Here is an 18,317-nt window from a genome sequence, read left to right as displayed (position 1 = left end):
ACAGAGTGAAAAAATAGACAGGGAAGACAAGGACCAGACACCAGAGATGGGAGTTAGGGTGTGGTACAGTTATTTTGGCAAATATTTTTCCCTCCAACAGGCTCAGACAACTGTGGCTGCAAGGCAGGAAAACTGTCAGCAAGCCCGGATCTGTCTAGGGGCAGGGTAACATGTGGGTGGCAGTCGAGTCAGCTGGTGGAAAAGCAGTTTAGAACCTTGTGGATGTCACTGGGTGGTCCCTACATGTTCACAAGTTTCCTCTTCCCACCACCTCTTTCTACACTCCATGCACTGGGTGGTCTTAACAAAGGGAAACAGACCCGGAAAAGTGCAGCATCTGGGAAGGGATTCCACACTATAGTGCCCTGGGTAAGTCATCTCCCCCAAGTGACTCCCCTACCCTGGCTTCACTCTTTAAACCCAGAAGATGATGCACAAATGAGGCGCAAACTGGACTTTCTCCACCCCTCCTCACAGAGTTCATGAGCTAAGGTGTCTATTATCCCCAGGACACAGGAGTTCACAAGAGAAAATCAGAAGATAAAAGTTCAAAATAAATTCAATAGGAAAAGCTATTAGATACAAAGCAAGAAGAAAATATCACAATGAAGCAAATAAAAATACTGTGTATGAAAAAATATAACCAAGGAAATAAACTTAAGAGATGGATAGATTGAAGAGCAGAAAGGATACAGCTGAACAAATTAATAAGCTAAAACAAGACATTTAAATTAATAAGCTAAGACACTACCATGTCTTCTACTCTGCTAGAAGACATCAGGAGAGGTAACATACACAAAATTAAATTAAAGAGATAAGGAATAGAGAAATGAAGGAATCAACATCCACATCACAGAATATATAGAAGAGAAAAAAGTATATGAAGGTGATGAAATACTTGCAGAGATAAACTTCTATAAACTTCCCAGAATTAGAGAAAATATACGACCTCAAACTAAAAGGACTTGAAGAAAGAAAGAAAGAAAAAAACCCACAGCCAGAAACATTAAAGTGAAACTTAAGAATCTAGAGAGGCCCTCTCTCATTCCCAGACGGTCCAGTCCTACAGCCTGAGGTAGGGCAGAGGACAGCAGATGACCGTGCAGAGGCTGGTCTGCCGGGCATCAGAGCAGAGACTGTGAGGAGACCACCCACATTCAAGCGCTGGACTGCATGGGATGATGGAGCCTGGGAGCACTGAGGAGCGGTACCGCAAGGGGGGACTGGCCGGGGGAATGACAGCACGAGCAGGGTGAGGAGGGCATCTCCACATGGAAGAGTTCAAAGGTGGAAAGAGATTTGCCGTACACAGGGGATTCATCAAACAAGAAAATCTAGGGACTTCCCTGGCGGTCCAGAGGTTAACTATCTGAGTTGCAATGCAGAGGACAATGGTTCAATCCTTGGGAGAACTAAGGTCCCACAGGCTGTGAAGCAACTAAGCCCCATTGCTGCAACCAGAGAGCACAGGGAAGCCATAACAAAAGATCCCACGTGATGCAACAAAGGTCCCTCGTGCTGCCACTGAGCTCCAACACAGCCAGATAAATAAAATTTACAAAGAAAATCTATCAGGGAAAAGGGGAACCCAGAGTTCTCTGTAAGACAAAGGAAACACAAACATGGGAAGGGAAAAGGTTACAACAAACACTGGGGATTGAAGCTGGAGGTACTGGTGAACTAACAGATTTTTAAAAGGTGAGACCTATTTCTGGTCTTTCCTTAATCACATCCTGTGTGTGGTTTGCATGTTTTCAGGGAGAGAGAAGGCCCTTCTAATGCACGACAGACTGGCTATACAGACTAGAGAATAATGAAAATGAACACACTACAACCACCTGCAGATAGATCCAGCATAACGTTGAGTGAAAAGCAGCAGACCCAAAACAACACATATCATATGACTCCAATACACAAGGCACAAAACAGATAAAACTAGAATTAAGGTACTGACACGCTGATCGAGAGTGGTTACTTTGAGCAAGGAGGGAGGAAATAAGAGGGATGCTAAAGATATTTTATTTCTTGACCTGGAGTGAACACTGTGAAAATTCACGGAGCCATATATTTATTATGCATAAGAAAAGGAAGAAGGAGCACAAACACCTGACTCAGGTGATTTCAAAAGTAAGTTTTATCAAATGCTTAAAAAATGTAACACTGAAGATACTTCCCTTCCAGCATTCATCTTAATAAAGCTAACACAATCTTGACACCAAGGGTTAATAGAAGAGCAATACAAAAGAGCAAAATTATAAGACAAAGTCCATATGATATAAACCAGTTGTCACTGTCTCCAATGTCTGTGATATTAATAGACCATGGATAATTGAAATTTTAATATAAAGTATTGAACACAATTTGCCTGGCTTACTACAAAGTAGATGGCAAATTCAGACTTATGAATGAAATATATACATATCTATATCAATTATGGGAGGGAAAATCCATATGGTAATCTGTAAATGAGGGTAGTTCTATAAACATTTATGGAAGCATATGTATAAACATACCACATGGGTAACAATAAAAGCAGAGTCAAATAAAGGACATATTTTGTTATGGGCTGAATTGTGCCACCAACCAAAGATATGTTGAAGTTCTCACCCCTTGCACCTGTCAATGTGAACTTATTTGAAAACAGTGTGTTTGGAGATACAATTAAGATGTAAGTTAACATGAGGTCCTACTGGAACAGAGCGAGCGCTTTATCCAGTATGGCTGGTGTTTTTATAAGCTGAGGAAAAGAGATGCAGAGATAGACACTCACAGAGAGGAGAATGCCATGCAGAGTCACAGACAGAGGGAAGAGAGCCAAATGAAGAAAGAGACAGAGACTGGAATTACACAGCTATTAATACAAACTGAAGAACTGATGCTTTTGAACTGAGGTGTTGGAGAAGACTCTTGAGAGTCCCTTGGACTGCAAGGAGATCCAACCAGTCCATCCTAAAGGAAATCAGTCCTGAATATTCATTGGAAGGACTGATGCTGAAGCTGAAACTCCAATACTTTGGCCACCTAATGCAAAGAACTGACTCATCTGAAAAGACCCTGATGCTGGGAAAGATTGAAGGCGGGAGGAGAAGAGGGCGACAGAGGATGAGACGGTTGGATGGCATCACTGACTCGATATACTCAAGTTTGAGCAGGCTCCGCGAGTTGGTGATGGACAGGGAAGCCTGGCGTGCTGCAGTCCGCGGGGTCGCAGAGTCAGTCACGACTGAGTGACTGAACTGACTGAATACAAGCCAGGGATTCACCAGAAGTGAGGCAGGAGGCATGGTACAGATTCTCCCTCTGAGCTTCTACAAAGGAACCTATTTTGCCAATACCGTGATTTTGGACTGATGGCCTCCTGCGGTGTGACGGCACAAGTGCCTCTTGTTTTAAGCCACGTGGTTTGGAGGTAGTTTGTTACAGCAGCCCTGGGACACCGATCCCTACACAGCACAGTCCTAACATATGACCACATGGGCACAGGAGTAAAACAACCAGATGCTCAAAGACCTAAATACGGAGCATCTGGCAAATTAGGGACCTGCTTTGTTTAAAATTTCTTTTTATAGGAAGTCTTGACAAAGCTACATGAGAAACTGCTACTCTGGATGTCACTCTAAGTAAACGGTGGGCAATACAAAAGCATGAAGGAAATGCAGAGAGAAAATGACAGGAATATAACAGGAAGCAACAGCAGTGGAAGGGTCCCAGGCTCAGACAAAAGAGGCATTCCTGTTCCAAACACTTCCTAGTTTTGTGATTGTAAACACACAAGTAACTTTAGCTAACACTTTGAGTTGCAGGTTTTTAATCCATAAAAACAAGCAATTAACACTTGTTCTGCCTACCTCCGATAGCTGTTGTGAAAGACAGGTGTGAAAGAAGTCTGAAAACACTATATAAAGTATAATATCACCATCATTATTATTCTGCAGCTTAGTGATGTTTCAAAAAGATAGGAAATGGCCCTGTGATTAGACTTAAAAGGGACACAGGCCCAGAGGAGAATGGAAGGACACAGGAAGTGAAACCAAAATGTAATAAAAAGATTCATTCTGACAAAGTAGAGAAGATACCTATAGAAAATTACCTGGTAGGAAAGAGATCATTTTCTTATGCATTCAGATTTTTTAAGAAGGTAAAAGAGAGGAAATGGCTATATAATTAAGCATCAGTATTTTTCTGATGTTTGAGAAAACAAACACACATATGTTTTCTCAGCTATAAAAATGGAATATTAATAACTGCTTCCTCATAAAGCTGTTGGACAATAAAATGAACTAATGGATATGATTGCCCTGTGAATTATAATGTACTTTAAAATTGTTACTTGTAAAATTGTTACAAATCCACTCAAAACAGAGTACAAATTGAAAAATACCAAGTACAAATAAATGTTGAATGTATTTATGTGGGGGCGAGGATGATGGTTTTGCTATATTCAATGAAAAAGGAACAAGAAGCTTGGTGCAGACTGCATCCTTAAATATAATAGGAACCAGGGGTGCAAAGCACCTTCATCTATCAAAGAGAGCAGAAAAATATCCTAAATTATATACAAATTACTTTCTGAGAACTATTTTTTCTGACTTATTCCAACATGTGATTGCAGTTATGTTCTAAGCTATAATAACAACTATAAGAGAAATGCCCAGGTACCAAGCTTCTCATGGTTCAGTAAAGATAGAAATTGGATGAACTGAGGGCAAAGAGAGGTTAAGAAAAAAAGCCAAAGGAGTGAGGGCATGGAACAGTGGTGATACACTTACACAGAACCGGAAGACAATTTCTAAGATATTGTCCAGGAGGCTATAAAGATATCATTTTGCCTACCAAATGCAGAGAAACAGAAGTGTTTACCTAATACGTATGCATACAAAAATTCCAGTACTTATTTAACTGGGACACAGCACACAGCCTAACAAAAAGGAAAGGAATTCAGTAGCTCAGGCGACCATCTAAAAAGAACAACGATCAACAAGATACATGCAAAAAATTATTTTTGAAGCTAATGGGGCAAGAAACACAAAACTATACAAAATGAAAGAAACAAATATTTATACCCTGGAGAATGATGTCAGGAAACACAACTTGAAGCAGCCTGAGGCTAATAAATCATAAAAACTGTCTTGGGTGGAAAACCCACAAAGGCAGCAGTCAGATACAACGAAGCATGATGTAAAGGGTCATTTATTCACAACACAAAAACTCAAGAGGGAACAAGACATTCAGGCAAGAGTCTCACTCACTGATTAAGGTACTACTCCTAACCAGGGTCCTACTCCTATTCAATAGGTAAAGAAGTGCAGGCCACACAGACTTTTCCTTCTTAATCACAAAGCTGGCAGGAGTCAAAGGTCATGGAGGTATAGGAAGCTAAAATGGGTACTACAGAAATCATCTGAGGCAACCCAAAACCCAACATCTCAGCATATTCTGAGAGAAGACTGTTAGACAAGCAAATGTTAGTCATGTCTACCTGATCTGTATTGTAATATGAAGAATTTTTTAAAAACATCAAAAGATACTGGTGATTTATACTGTAACAAGTTTGCTTTCCTAAACTGCATGTTTTACCTGCAATAAGGTGGAAACAGAAGAAAATAATAAACTTTTCAACAAAAGAGGAAGTTATTGTTTCTTTCAGCAATAATTGGAGATATATATACAAAATAAATATGTTACAACAACTTTACTGAGTTATGACTTTGGTTATCTGATTATCACATCAAAGAATGAGTGTAATTCCTAGATTTTTGAAAAGGGAAAAAGTAGAAGCAGGAACATTTTATTTTCTTGGGCTCCAAAATCACTGTGGACAGTGACTGCAGCCATGATATTAAAAGATGCTTGCTCCTTGGAAAGAAAGCTATGACAAGCTTAGACAGTGTATTAAAAGCGGAGACATTACTAACAAAAGTCGCTCAGGCAGCCATCTAGAAAGAACAACTATCAACAAGTGGCTAAGAAGAACTATGAGGAAAACACAATGTAGAGTGTGATGTGGGGGGGGGGGATACTTTAGTTGGAGTAGGTGAGATGACCTCTGAGGAGGTAACATGGGAAGGGAGACCCAGAAAAAGTGACAGCGTGCACCAAGTGAGGATCAGAGAGGTTCAGGTCCAGGGGGAGGGAGCAGCAAAGGTGCTGAGGCAGGAATGTACTGGGGGACTCAGGAACAGCAAGAGGGCCCGGCTGTGCACCACACACAGACACACACACACACACACACTCAGGAACAGCAAGAGGGCCCGGCTGTGCACCACACACAGACACACACACACACTCAGGAACAGCAAGAGGGCCTGTCTGTAAGCACCACACACACACACACACTCAGGAGACGCAAGAGGGCCTGTCTGTAAGCAACACACACACACACACACACTCAGGAACAGCAAGAGGGCCTGTCTGTAAGCACCACACACACACACACACTCAGGAACAGCAAGAGGGCCTGTCTGTAAGCAACACACACACACACACACACACACACACACTCAGGAACAGCAAGAGGGCCTGTCTGTAAGCACCACACACACACACACACTCAGGAACAGCAAGAGGGCCTGTCTGTAAGCACCACACACACACACACACACACACACACACACACACACTCAGGAACAGCAAGAGGGCCTGTCTGTAAGCACCACACACACACACACACACACACACACACTCAGGAACAGCAAGAGGGCCCGGCTGTGCACCACACACAGACACACACACACACTCAGGAACAGCAAGAGGGCCTGTCTGTAAGCACCACACACACACACACACTCAGGAACAGCAAGAGGGCCTGTCTGTAAGCAACACACACACACACACACACACACACACACACACTCAGGAACAGCAAGAGGGCCTGTCTGTAAGCAACACACACACACACACACACACACACACTCAGGAACAGCAAGAGGGCCTGTCTGTAAGCACCACACACACACACACACTCAGGAACAGCAAGAGGGCCTGTCTGTAAGCAACACACACACACACACACACACTCGGGAACAGCAAGAGGGCCTGTCTGTAAGCAACACACACACACACACACTCAGGAACAGCAAGAGGGCCTGTCTGTAAGCACCACACACACACACTCAGGAACAGCAAGAGGGCCTGTCTGTGCACCACACACACACATACACTCAGGAACAGCAAGAAGGTCTGTCTGTAAGCACCACACACACACACACACACACACTCAGGAACAGCAAGAGGGCCTGTGTGTAAGCACCACACACACACACACACTCAGGAACAGCAAGAGGGCCTGTCTGTAAGCACCACACACACACACACACACACACTCAGGAACAGCAAGAGGGCCTGTCTGTAAGCACCACACACACACACACACACACTCAGGAACAGCAAGAGGGCCTGTCTGTAAGCACCACACACACACACACACACTCAGGAACAGCAAGAGGGCCTGTCTGTAAGCACCACACACACACACACACACACACACACACACTCAGGAACAGCAAGAGGGCCTGTCTGTGCACCACACACACACACACACACTCAGGAACAGCAAGAGGGCCTGTCTACAAGCAACACACACACACACACACACACACCCCAAACCAGTTCCTCATCACTTTGTGTTAGTCGTTCAGTCGTGTTTGACTCTTTGAGACCCCAAGGACTGTAGCCCACCAGGCTCAACACACACACACACCAAACCAGCTCCTCATCCCTTTGTCTGCGTTAGTCGCTCAGTGGTGTCTGACTCTTTGAGACCCCATGGACTGTAGCCCACCAGGTCTTGTGTCCGTGGGATTTCCCAAGCAAGAACACTGGAGTGGTTTGCCACGCCCCCCACCAGGGGATCTTCCCGACCCAGGAACTGAACGCAGGTCTCCTGCATTGCAGGCAGGTTCTTTACCATCTGAGCCACCAGGGAAGCCCCAGCTCCTCATAGATAAATGTAAACAGGATTCATGGCTGCTGCTTTTCAATCACTACATAAAAGCAGCAGAGCAGAGACTGAAATCCAGATACTCATTTCCCAAGTCCAGCATCTGGTGGGCATTGAACCCGCCCACTGACCCATCTACCCAGAAAGACAACTGTAAGAGAAATGCCCAGGTACCAAATTTCTCGGGCCCTTCTTCCAGACTAATGACAAACCGAGACAGCATATTTAAAGAGAGACTGCTTTCTTCTTTCTTTTTGGCATGCCACATGGCTTGTGGCATCTTAGTTTCCTGCTAGGGGTCAAACCCGGGCCCCAGCAGTGAAAGCACACCCAAATCCTAACCACTGGACCACCAGGCAATTCCCAAGACTGCCTTTTTCTAATCTGCACATAGGTTCCAAGGAAGCCCCTGAAGCTCCTCCTATAGGACTTTCATTTCAGTACAATTTATTGGATCTACAATCATCAAAGTAGTGTTAATATGCCTGTCAACTGAAAAATGGAAATAGACTATGTTGAACTAGATTCTATAATGACATTCATTAACAAAGAGTTATAATGTGAGATAATCACAACTTTTGTTGTTCTTCATTTTGATAAAAATTTTAATCTAGTAAGTTAAAATGAGGCTGGGTGATAGATATACTGGATCTGGACTCTGAAGACACAAATACAAGTCTCAATTGTGCCATTTTCCCCAAAGTCATTCAGCTGACAATTTAACCTAACTTCAGTTTCCTCACTTGTAAAGTAAGGATAATGAATACTGCCCTATCTCGCCACTGTGAGAAATTCTATTCAAATAGAAATACTTTTTTTTATTAAGACATCAAGTAAAAAAAAAGCAAATACAATTATATTAAAATTAAAAGACTGGTTTTATTAAAGAAAAAAAAATCTTGTATACATCAATAGACAGTAAACTAAAAAGGTTTTTTTAAAAAAAAATCAAATAACACCAGGCTTCCATATATATTTTTTTTTTTAGGAACCATTAATTCCATTTATTTTATAAAGATCTCGGTGAAAATATATTCAGCAGAAGATAATTCTTTTTTTTTTTTTCTTTTTTTTTATTAGTTGGAGGCCAATCACTTCACAACATTTCAGTGGGTTTTGTCATACATTGATATGAATCAGCCATGGCTTCCATATTTTTAAGAAAATCAAATTCTTTGCTGCTGAGGTGCTCCATCTGTTCCCGCTGCTTCCAACCCACCTAGAGGGTCTATGTGCCATGATGATGATAGTGACGTCATAAAAACAGAGCAACACCGCTGACTGAGGGTTTCCATGAGAGGATCAAGTGTCAAACTGATCCGAGTCCTCTCATTTGGGCTGATCAAATCTTATTCTTCTACAGCCCTCTATTCTTGCCAAATTTCAGGTCTGGATGCAGCAATTCTATTTTTTTAAAGCCAATTTAGAAGTCATTAGACTGACTTACGTGTCTCCATCTTCTCAAAATGTTCCTGATTAAAACTGTCAGAAAGTTTTTTTCTTTGAACTCTAAATTACTCTCATATTATAGCTCAGCTGCCATATACCAGTTATTCATCTACACTTACTAAATTGTAAGGGACTTGAAAGCAGTTGCTTGAAAGCTGTCTGAAATCTTTCCTCAAAGCACCTTGTGCAAGGGCTTTGAATATTGTTCCCACACAACTTCAGAAAATGAACTGATCAAAGGCAGGTGTGTGTCATATGGCAAGCCCTGTTCTGGGTGCTGGAGGTAGTGTGTGTGTGTGTGTGTATGTGTGTGTGTGTGTGTGTGTGTAAATTTAAGATACCCAAGATACCCTGTTCTGGGTGCTGGCGGTAGTGTGTGTGTGTGTGTGTGTGTAAATTTAAGATACCCAAGACTGTGTGTGTGTGTGTAAATTTAAGATACCCAAGATGACCAGAAGAAAGAAAGAAAAAGGTGACTGCTGCAGAGACTTAAGATTATCTGCAAGAGCTGGAGTTGTTCATCACATGAGCATCTAGGAATGCCAAAGAGTTGGCACCCAGAGAATGAAGGCAAATGTCCACGCTTCTGAGAAAAAGTTTATAATCAGATTGGTGTAGTGGTACAAGTATATTGTGAAGACAAGGAGATCCCTCAAATTCCCTAACACTTCACCAGACTTCTAATCTAAAGATACGCAGATTAACTATCAGGAGACTGACTTCTGATACATCAGCATGTGTTCTACAAAGATATATCTGGGTCCTGCACGGAGGCGACACAGCAGAATGGTTCAGGACACTGGTGCCGAACAGCCTGTGCTCAAATCCTGGCTCTGTCACTGAGTATGCAAACAGAGCTACATGACATTAGCCAAGTCATTCAACCTCTTTATGCCCCAACTTCTCCATACGTATAACATGGATGAAATAGGATCTGCCTCTTCAGGATTTCATGAAGATTAAAGCAGAATGCATGTAAGTAAAGTGTTCCAAAGAGAGCCAGGCACACATTAAGTGCCTTTATCATAGGATGACCATTTAATTTACCATCTAAACTGGGACAACCTGGTGAATGAAAAGGGACGACATCAAGACTGCACAAAAACTCAGACTGCATCAGGCAAACCAGGACATATGGTCAGGCCATGAGTAAGTGTTAAAAGAAACCAGAGACTGTGGCCAGAGGAAGTAGAGCTCCGTGCTTTGCCTCTTTACATGGAGGTTGCCCACAGACGCAGATATCCAAGATACCTGAATTTGAGTTACCTACAGTCAACATGCACATTATCGTTTAGCTGCTAAGTCATGTCCAACTCTTTTGTGACCCGATAGGCTGTAGACCTCCACGCTCCTCTGTCCATGGGGTGTCCCAGGCAAGAATACTGGAGTGGGTTGCCACTTCCTTCTCCTGGGGATCTTCCCATTCAGGGATCAAACCCACATTTCCTGCATTGGCAGGTGGATTCTTTACCACTGAGTTACCTCCCTGCTTCACCTCCTTGCATGGAAGCCACCCACAGTTGCAGATACCAAAGGTGAATAACTGAATCAGAGTCACCTATAGTCAACATGCACATATGTTGAAGCTAAATGAGCATACTTAGTTTTTCATTGTAAATGGTTTCAACAGTAATACATCAATCAATATCAACACAACCCCTCAAGATGAATAACAAGCATCCAACAAATACTGAGGACATGGTAATGGCAACAAGCAGAAAGGTTACCTTGCTTGTTAGGTAAGGTAAGTTGTAAGGTAAGACTTGCTCCTAGCCCTCAAGAAGCTAACCACCAGTTAAATGATCCCTGTAGGTAGCTTCCTCCACTCGTCCCCAGAGGCCACCGCTATAGCAAACACACCAAGGCGGGAAGCAATCTCAGAGAAATACTGAAAAAGATGAAAAGACGACTTGAAAAATGAACACAGCAAAAGAGAGAAATAAGTATTTCGTTATTTTACATGGCGTTGCCAAATAGTTTAAGACATTCTTCAAAGAAAAACAAAATTCACAAAAAACTGTTTGTGGCAGATAGCTTATGTTTTGGCCTACGCAGCACCCACTTCTCTTTCTTTGAAGAATTACTGCTCTTCCATTACATGTGATCTCATTAGAAACAAAAAAACCCAATTTGGAAGAAAACATAATTCAAGAGAGAGAAAGAAGGAGAAGGAGAGAAAATGAATCAGGGAAATTAACTGTGTGTGATAATGTCTAATGTCTCAAAAAAAAAAAGTTCTCATGTTTTAGAGACAGGTACTGAAACACTCACAGATGAAATGATGTGCTGTCTGGGATGTGCTTCAAAATATTCAGGGTCAGGGGAGTGGGTGTGGATATAGATGAAGTAAGACTGGCTATGAATTCATCATTGTTGAAGCTAAGTGATAAGTATACTGGAGTTAATTATTCTATTCCATTTAATTTTCTCTAGATTTAAAATTTTTCAACAGAAAAATATTTAGTTCATACACAGTATGGCCTTAATTTTATAAAAGCACTTCTCTTCTTCTGTATATATGCATGGAAAGATATCTGGGCTAATGTTTACCTCGTGTCAATGATTCCTGCATGGTGAGATCTGGGACAGCTTCATCACTTCAACCTTGAATTTTCTACATTGTTTGAACTCAAAGTAGTAATTATGCATTAATTTCCCCCCCAAATAAAGGAGTGATATCGCTTAAATCGAAAGCCTAAAGTCAATTATGACAACAAATATGTTAACACTGGTTAAATTTGGTGTATGGATCATTATTTTCTATTTGCATTTTCTGTATTATTTTTAATGTAAACATTAATCAAGTACTTGTGAAGATTCTCTAACATAGGTTTCTCAACCTTGGCACTACTAACATCTGGGGCCAAATAATTCTTTGCTGTGGATGGCTTTCTTGTGCACTCTAGAGTGTTCAGCTGCATTCCTGGCCTGTACCCACTAGATACAGTAGCACCACTACCACCCTTCCTGTCGTCACAACTGCAAACACCTGTGGGCATTACCAAATGTGCTCTGGAAGGTAAAATCACCCCTAACTAAGAAACATTGCTCTGCATATAACAGCGGAAGCATTCTTGATTCTGCAAAACACAAATTCCCCAATCCTTAGGTATAGCCTGCATATCTAAAAATAATTTTCAACATTGTATCACTTGCTCTCTTACTCTAAATACTCTACTTGTAGTTCAGACTACCTCCAGTAGATAAACCAGTTTTGTTGCTGCACATTTAGTGATTCAATAAACATTATACTACTTTTGACACTTCTTTTATTGAGTTCCAAAGGCTGAAACTAAAACCCTCGGGCTATATATAGTACTAAAATCTTCAAGAATATGGGGGGGAAAGCATTAAAAGGTTACATAATCCAATCTTCTTAAAATTGACTTCCCAACCTTTGGTCAAACTAAACAGTCCCCAAACATGCCCCAAAGGAGAGTAACTCACACAAAGATGAGAGCTTAAAGAATAATGCAACTATCATCTCGCTTCTTACTACTGAAATGAGATCTGCAGATCAGAAACATCAGCGTCACAGCACAGCTCATCAGAAACGTAGAATCTCAGGCTCCCTCTCAGACCTACTAAATCAGAATTTGCATTTTAAAAAGCTCCCCAAGTGATATATACACACATTAAGCCTGAGAAGCAATGATCTAGATTTATACCAACGTTCTCAAAGCTGAAGCTTAGAAGGCTATATTCTTGTAATACAGAGAACAAGTTTCTATACTTAGGGAGATGAAAGAAGAACTGTATAATTACAGAACAGTGACAGGGCAAATCCTTCCCGGCAGCATGGTCTTTTCCAATGAGTTGGTTCTTCCTATCAGGAGGTCAAAGTATTGGAGCTTCAGCATAAGGCAAAAGCAGAAGGGGGCATCAGACAATGAGATGGTTAGATAACATCACTGACTCAATGGGCATGAATCTGAGCAAATTCTGGGAGACAGTGGAGAAGAGAAGAGCTTGGTGGGCTGCAGTCCATGGGGTCGGAGATAATTTAGCAACTGAACAACAGAAACACAGGGTAAAAGAAAAATGAATGGAATCCACCTCCATCACTCCCCTCAAAAAAAAAAAAAAACCTATCTGGATTCTTTACTACTGAGCCACCTGGGAAGCCTAATCTTATGAAACTAATCTCAAAGCCTTACTTTAAATCAAGCTGAGAAATCCAAATAGTCATCTATAATGGAAATCTTAGATTAAGAAAGAAGAACTTTGTCCTTGAAAAGAGTAAAGCTCATCTGAATAACATAAAGCTACAGTTCCTAAACCTGGCTGACTATCCTGGAATATTTATTTTTTATTTTTATTTTTGGTTTTCTTTATGACTTTTACTTTTTTTCATTTATTTTTATTAGTTGGAGGCTAATTACTTTACAATATTGTAGTGGTTGGAATATTTATTTTTTTAAAAATAAAGATTTCTAGGACCAACTTCCAGATATCATGATTAAAGACAGCTGGGATTTCCTTTTTTAAAAAAATTGTTTGAGCTATTTCTGATGATTAGTTCCATTTAAAAATCACTGTCTTAAGAGGATTTTTTAAAAAGATACCATTTTCTTTCTCATTACATTTTTAAATAATGGGTATGCATTTGGCCTATTTTAATAACTGCTATATAAGAAAAGAACAAAGAAGGGGACTAATGAGTCCTGGGGAAAAAAGTTCAGATGAAAGTGACATTCAGTTCAGTTCAGTCGCTCAGTCGTGTCCAACTGCAACCCCATGAATCACAGCATGCCAGGCCTCTCTGTCCATCACCAACTCCCAGAGTTGACTCAAACTCATGTCCATCGAGTCAGAGATGCCATCCAGCCATCTCATCCTCTGTCGTCCCCTTCTCCTTCTGCCCCCAATCCCTCCCAGCATCAGGGTCTTTTCAAATGAGTTAACTCTTTGCATGAGGTGGCCAAAGTACTGGAGTTTCAGCTTCAGCATCAGTCCTTCCAATGAATATTCAGGACTGATCTCCTTTAGGATGGACTGGTTGGATCTCCTTGCAGTCCAAGGGACTCTCAAGAGTCTTCTCCAACAACACAGTTCAAAAGCATCAATTCTTCTGCGCTCAGCTTTCTTTATAGTCCAACTCTCACATCCATACATGACCATTGGAAAAACCATAGCCTTGACTAGATGGACCTTTGTTGGCAAAGTAATGTCTCTGCTTTTTAATGTGCTATCTAGGTTGGTCATAACTTTCCTTCCAAGGAGTAAGCGTCTTTTAATTTCATGGCTGCAATCACCATCTGCAGTGATTTTGGAGCCCAAAAAAATAGTCTGACACTGTTTCCCCATCTATTTGCCATGAAGTGATGGGACCAGATGCCATGATCTTAGTTTTCTGAATGTTGAGCTTTAAGCCAACTTTTTCACTCTCCTCTTTCACTTTCATTAAGAGGCTTTTTAGTTCCTCTTCACTTTCTGCCATAAGGGTGGTATCATCTGCATATCTGAGGTTATTGATATTTCTCCTGGCAATCTTGATTCTAGCTTGTGCTTCTTCAAGCCCAGCGTTTCTCATGATGTACTCTGCATATAAGTTAAATAAGCAGGGTAACAACACACAGCCTTGATGTACTTCTTTTCCTATTTGGAAAGTGAGATTAGGTGATATCAATTCAACACACCTAGAAAAAAGGTTGGTGAGCTCGTCAGCAATTGTGTAGTGGTCTGGAAGAAAGGAATCATTTCTGAGTGTCCAGACATGAACTCACTTCTAGAATGACTACAGCTAGCAACCACCTTTAGCAACTCAGTTGCGCAGTGGAGCTTAGAGAATTTTTCTTAATGAATTAAGGATTTTATGAAATATCTACTAGATTTGTTACACTACTCTGTGCAAGATAAGACTGCATCAAAGCCTCTAGAAAGGTCTGGAATTTGAAAGAAAGGTCTGGAATTTCAAATTAAAAGAAGGAAGAGAAGTAGGAAAAGAGGAGCAGAAAAAGGGAAGAAAAAGAGGAAGAAAAGGAAGAATTTTTTCCCAAAAAAGAATTTCAATAGCAACCGAGTGGGCTACTTCATGAATCTGTCCATTTCTTTTTCTCTCTGTTGTCACTATCCTAATCTAAATCAATATCATTTATACTGCAGTCTCACAACTGGTTCTCCCCACTTCTACTACTGAACTCCTTACTGCCTTCTTGATCAGAGTCAGAGTAATCTTTTTAAAGTTCCTTGAGATAGAGCCAGACCCAGAAATCACTAAGTTCAGAAGTCATTCCTGCAACAGAGGTACAGGCAGGGTTCAGAAGGGTTGCAGCAGCATCTGTTTTAGTCCATTTGAACTCCTATAAGAAAACATCAGACTGGATGCCTTATAAACAGCAGACATTTATTTCTCACGGGGCTGGAGGCTGGACGTCTGAGACAAGGGTGTCAGCATGGTTGGGTGAGGACTCTTTCCTGGGTGCACACTTCTCGTGGTATCCTCACATGTGGAAAGGGGCTAAGGTATATCTCTGCTGCCTCTTTTACAAGGCACTAACCCGTGACGTTGCACTCTCACGACAAAGGCACCTCCCAAAGTTGCCACCTACTAATACCACCTTTAGGGGTTAGGATTTGAATGTATGTGTTTTAGGGGAACACACTCAGATTGTTCCAGTATCACTAAGGATACAGCTCTCTTCAGGTGGTATGACTCTGGCAGTAATTCCAGGCCTTTTGACAAGTCTCTTGTTCCTGCCTGTTTTCTGAACCAGATTCTCCAGTCTTTTCATCAAGTGCTATGAAGTACTTGACAATGTTCCAATAAATTCCTTTTCTGCATAAGCTGGCTGGAATTAGGACCTGTAATTCTCAACCAAGAAACCTTTTTGGAACAATGCCGCACCTTTTTCCTTTATAAAATGACCTGTCACTAAGTTTAGCCTTCCAAAAATGGGTATAATTAAAAAGCTGACATTCTAAATACCATGCATGTCACTAATCTCCTGAAAACAGCTTTCAAGATGAACAATTCCCATTATATTACTTGATTAAACACCTACTCTGAGATTGCATCTGGTCAGCTAACTATGGCTGAAGAAACAATCAAGCTGACTGGTCTCATTTTCAATTTATGACCTCAAACCGGGCACTCCACCACATTTCCCGAGTCCACTCACCATTTGCTTCTCTACAGCATTATGCCACACCTTCTCCTAGCTCCTCAACATCCAACAGCACATCCCCATCTTCACTTTGTAGCTGATGGCAACTGTTCTATACTTCACTGAAAAAAGAGGCAATCAGGAAAGTATGGTTCCACAGACTTTCAACCACATCTGCTCCAACCTACTTGCACCTGTAACCATACACGCTTCTCAGTCTTCCCTTCTATTACCTTGACTGAACCATACTCATCTCTATTTATGCGTCAGCTCTCATATCCCCTGTTATTAGTTAAGGACATCAGCCCAGCAACCGTTCTCTTTCTGCAGCATCACCAATCATCTCTCCTATACCGCAAAACTGTTATCATTATCTCCCAACTTAAAAATTTTCAGCCAAAGCAATCTAAAGAGAGAAGAACAAATTTGGAGCATCATGCACTCTAGTTTCAAACTACATTAAAAATCTATAGTAATTAAAACAGTATGGAATTTGGCATAAAAACAGACACATATGTCAAAAGAACAGAGAGCTCAGAAATAAACCCACACACATATGGCATATATATATATATATATATATATATATATATATACACACACAAAGACACACACACTCCTTATGACAAAGCAGCCAAGAGTGAACAATGGGAAAAGAACAGTCTCTTTAACATACGGTGTTGAGAAAATTGAACAGCCATATGCAAAAGAATGAAACTTGACCACTACCTTACACCATACACAAAAAATCAACTCAAAATGGATTAGACTTGAACATAAGACCTGAAACCATAAAATTCCTAGAAGATAACATAGGCGGTAACTCCCTGACAGAGGTCTTGGTGATGATTATTTGAATTTGACATGAAAAACAAAAGCAACAAAAACAAAATTAAACAAGTGGGACTACATCAAACTGAAAAGCTTCTGTGCGGCAAAGGAAACCATCAAAAAAATGAAAAGGCAAATGGGGGAAAATATCTGCAAACCATGTATCTGCTAAGGGGCTAATATCCAAAATACAGACAGAACTCACACAACTCAACAGCCAAAAAAAAAAAAAAAAAAAAGTGATTATAAAATGGGCAGAAAATCTGAACAGACTTTGTTCCAGGGAAGACCATGGCTAACAAGTATATGAAAAGATGCCCTCATCAGGGAAATACAAATCAAAACTACAATGAGATATCACTTATCATCTGTTAGAATGACTATCAAAAACACAAGAAATAACAAGTACTGATGAAGATATGGAGAAACAGGGACCCTTGTGTACTGTTCGTGGGAATATAAACAGGTGCAGCTACTATGAAAAACAGTACAGATGTTCCCAAAAAATTAAAAAATAGAACTACCATATTATCTAGCAATTCCATATCTGAGTATTCATCCAAAAGAAATAAAAATACCAATTCAAAAAGGTATATGCACCCCTATGTTCACTGCAGCATTATTTACAATAGTCTAGATATGAAAGCAACCTAAGCATCTATCAATGGATGGATGGATAAGGAAACTGTGGTGTGTATATACACACAATTGATCATTATTCAGCTATTAAAAAAAGAAAGAATTTTGCCATTGGTGACAACATGAATGGACATCGAAAGCATTATGCTAAGTGAAATAAGTCAACCAAAGAGACAGCCCAGTGCAGAACAATTCCCAAAGGCCACTGTAGCTCAAGAGCTCCCAGTGGAGTCAGCCAAGATGTGGTTTAAGACCGCATCACAGTTCAACTTCTCTACTTGCCAAATCCTAACTCTTTCCCATCTCCTCCACAGGTGCTGAACATCTGGACACTCCTTAACACCCCATAGATT

The 18,317-nt window shown here is 40.9% G+C and overlaps 1 protein-coding gene across 4 annotated transcripts in view; it reads right to left on the bottom strand.

The window, feature by feature from the left end:
- The window catches only part of SCAI (suppressor of cancer cell invasion), a 114,936-nt gene that overhangs the window by 56,927 nt on the left and 39,692 nt on the right, over positions 1-18,317 (bottom strand). The window contains exon 1 of one of the 4 annotated variants that reach the window (XM_061154670.1): positions 11,116-11,175. The exons of the other annotated variants lie outside the window; for them this stretch is intronic. The gene's annotated coding sequence lies outside the window, so the exon portion shown is untranslated. Of the gene's footprint in view, positions 1-11,115; positions 11,176-18,317 lie in introns of those variants that run through there. 4 annotated transcript variants of the gene reach the window in all.

This window comes from Dama dama, chromosome 11 (genome assembly GCF_033118175.1).
Source record: "Dama dama isolate Ldn47 chromosome 11, ASM3311817v1, whole genome shotgun sequence".
Classification (NCBI taxonomy): Eukaryota; Metazoa; Chordata; class Mammalia; order Artiodactyla; family Cervidae; genus Dama; species Dama dama.
The sequence above is the reverse complement of the archived record's forward strand: the minus strand, read 5'-3'. Positions and strand labels throughout refer to the sequence as shown.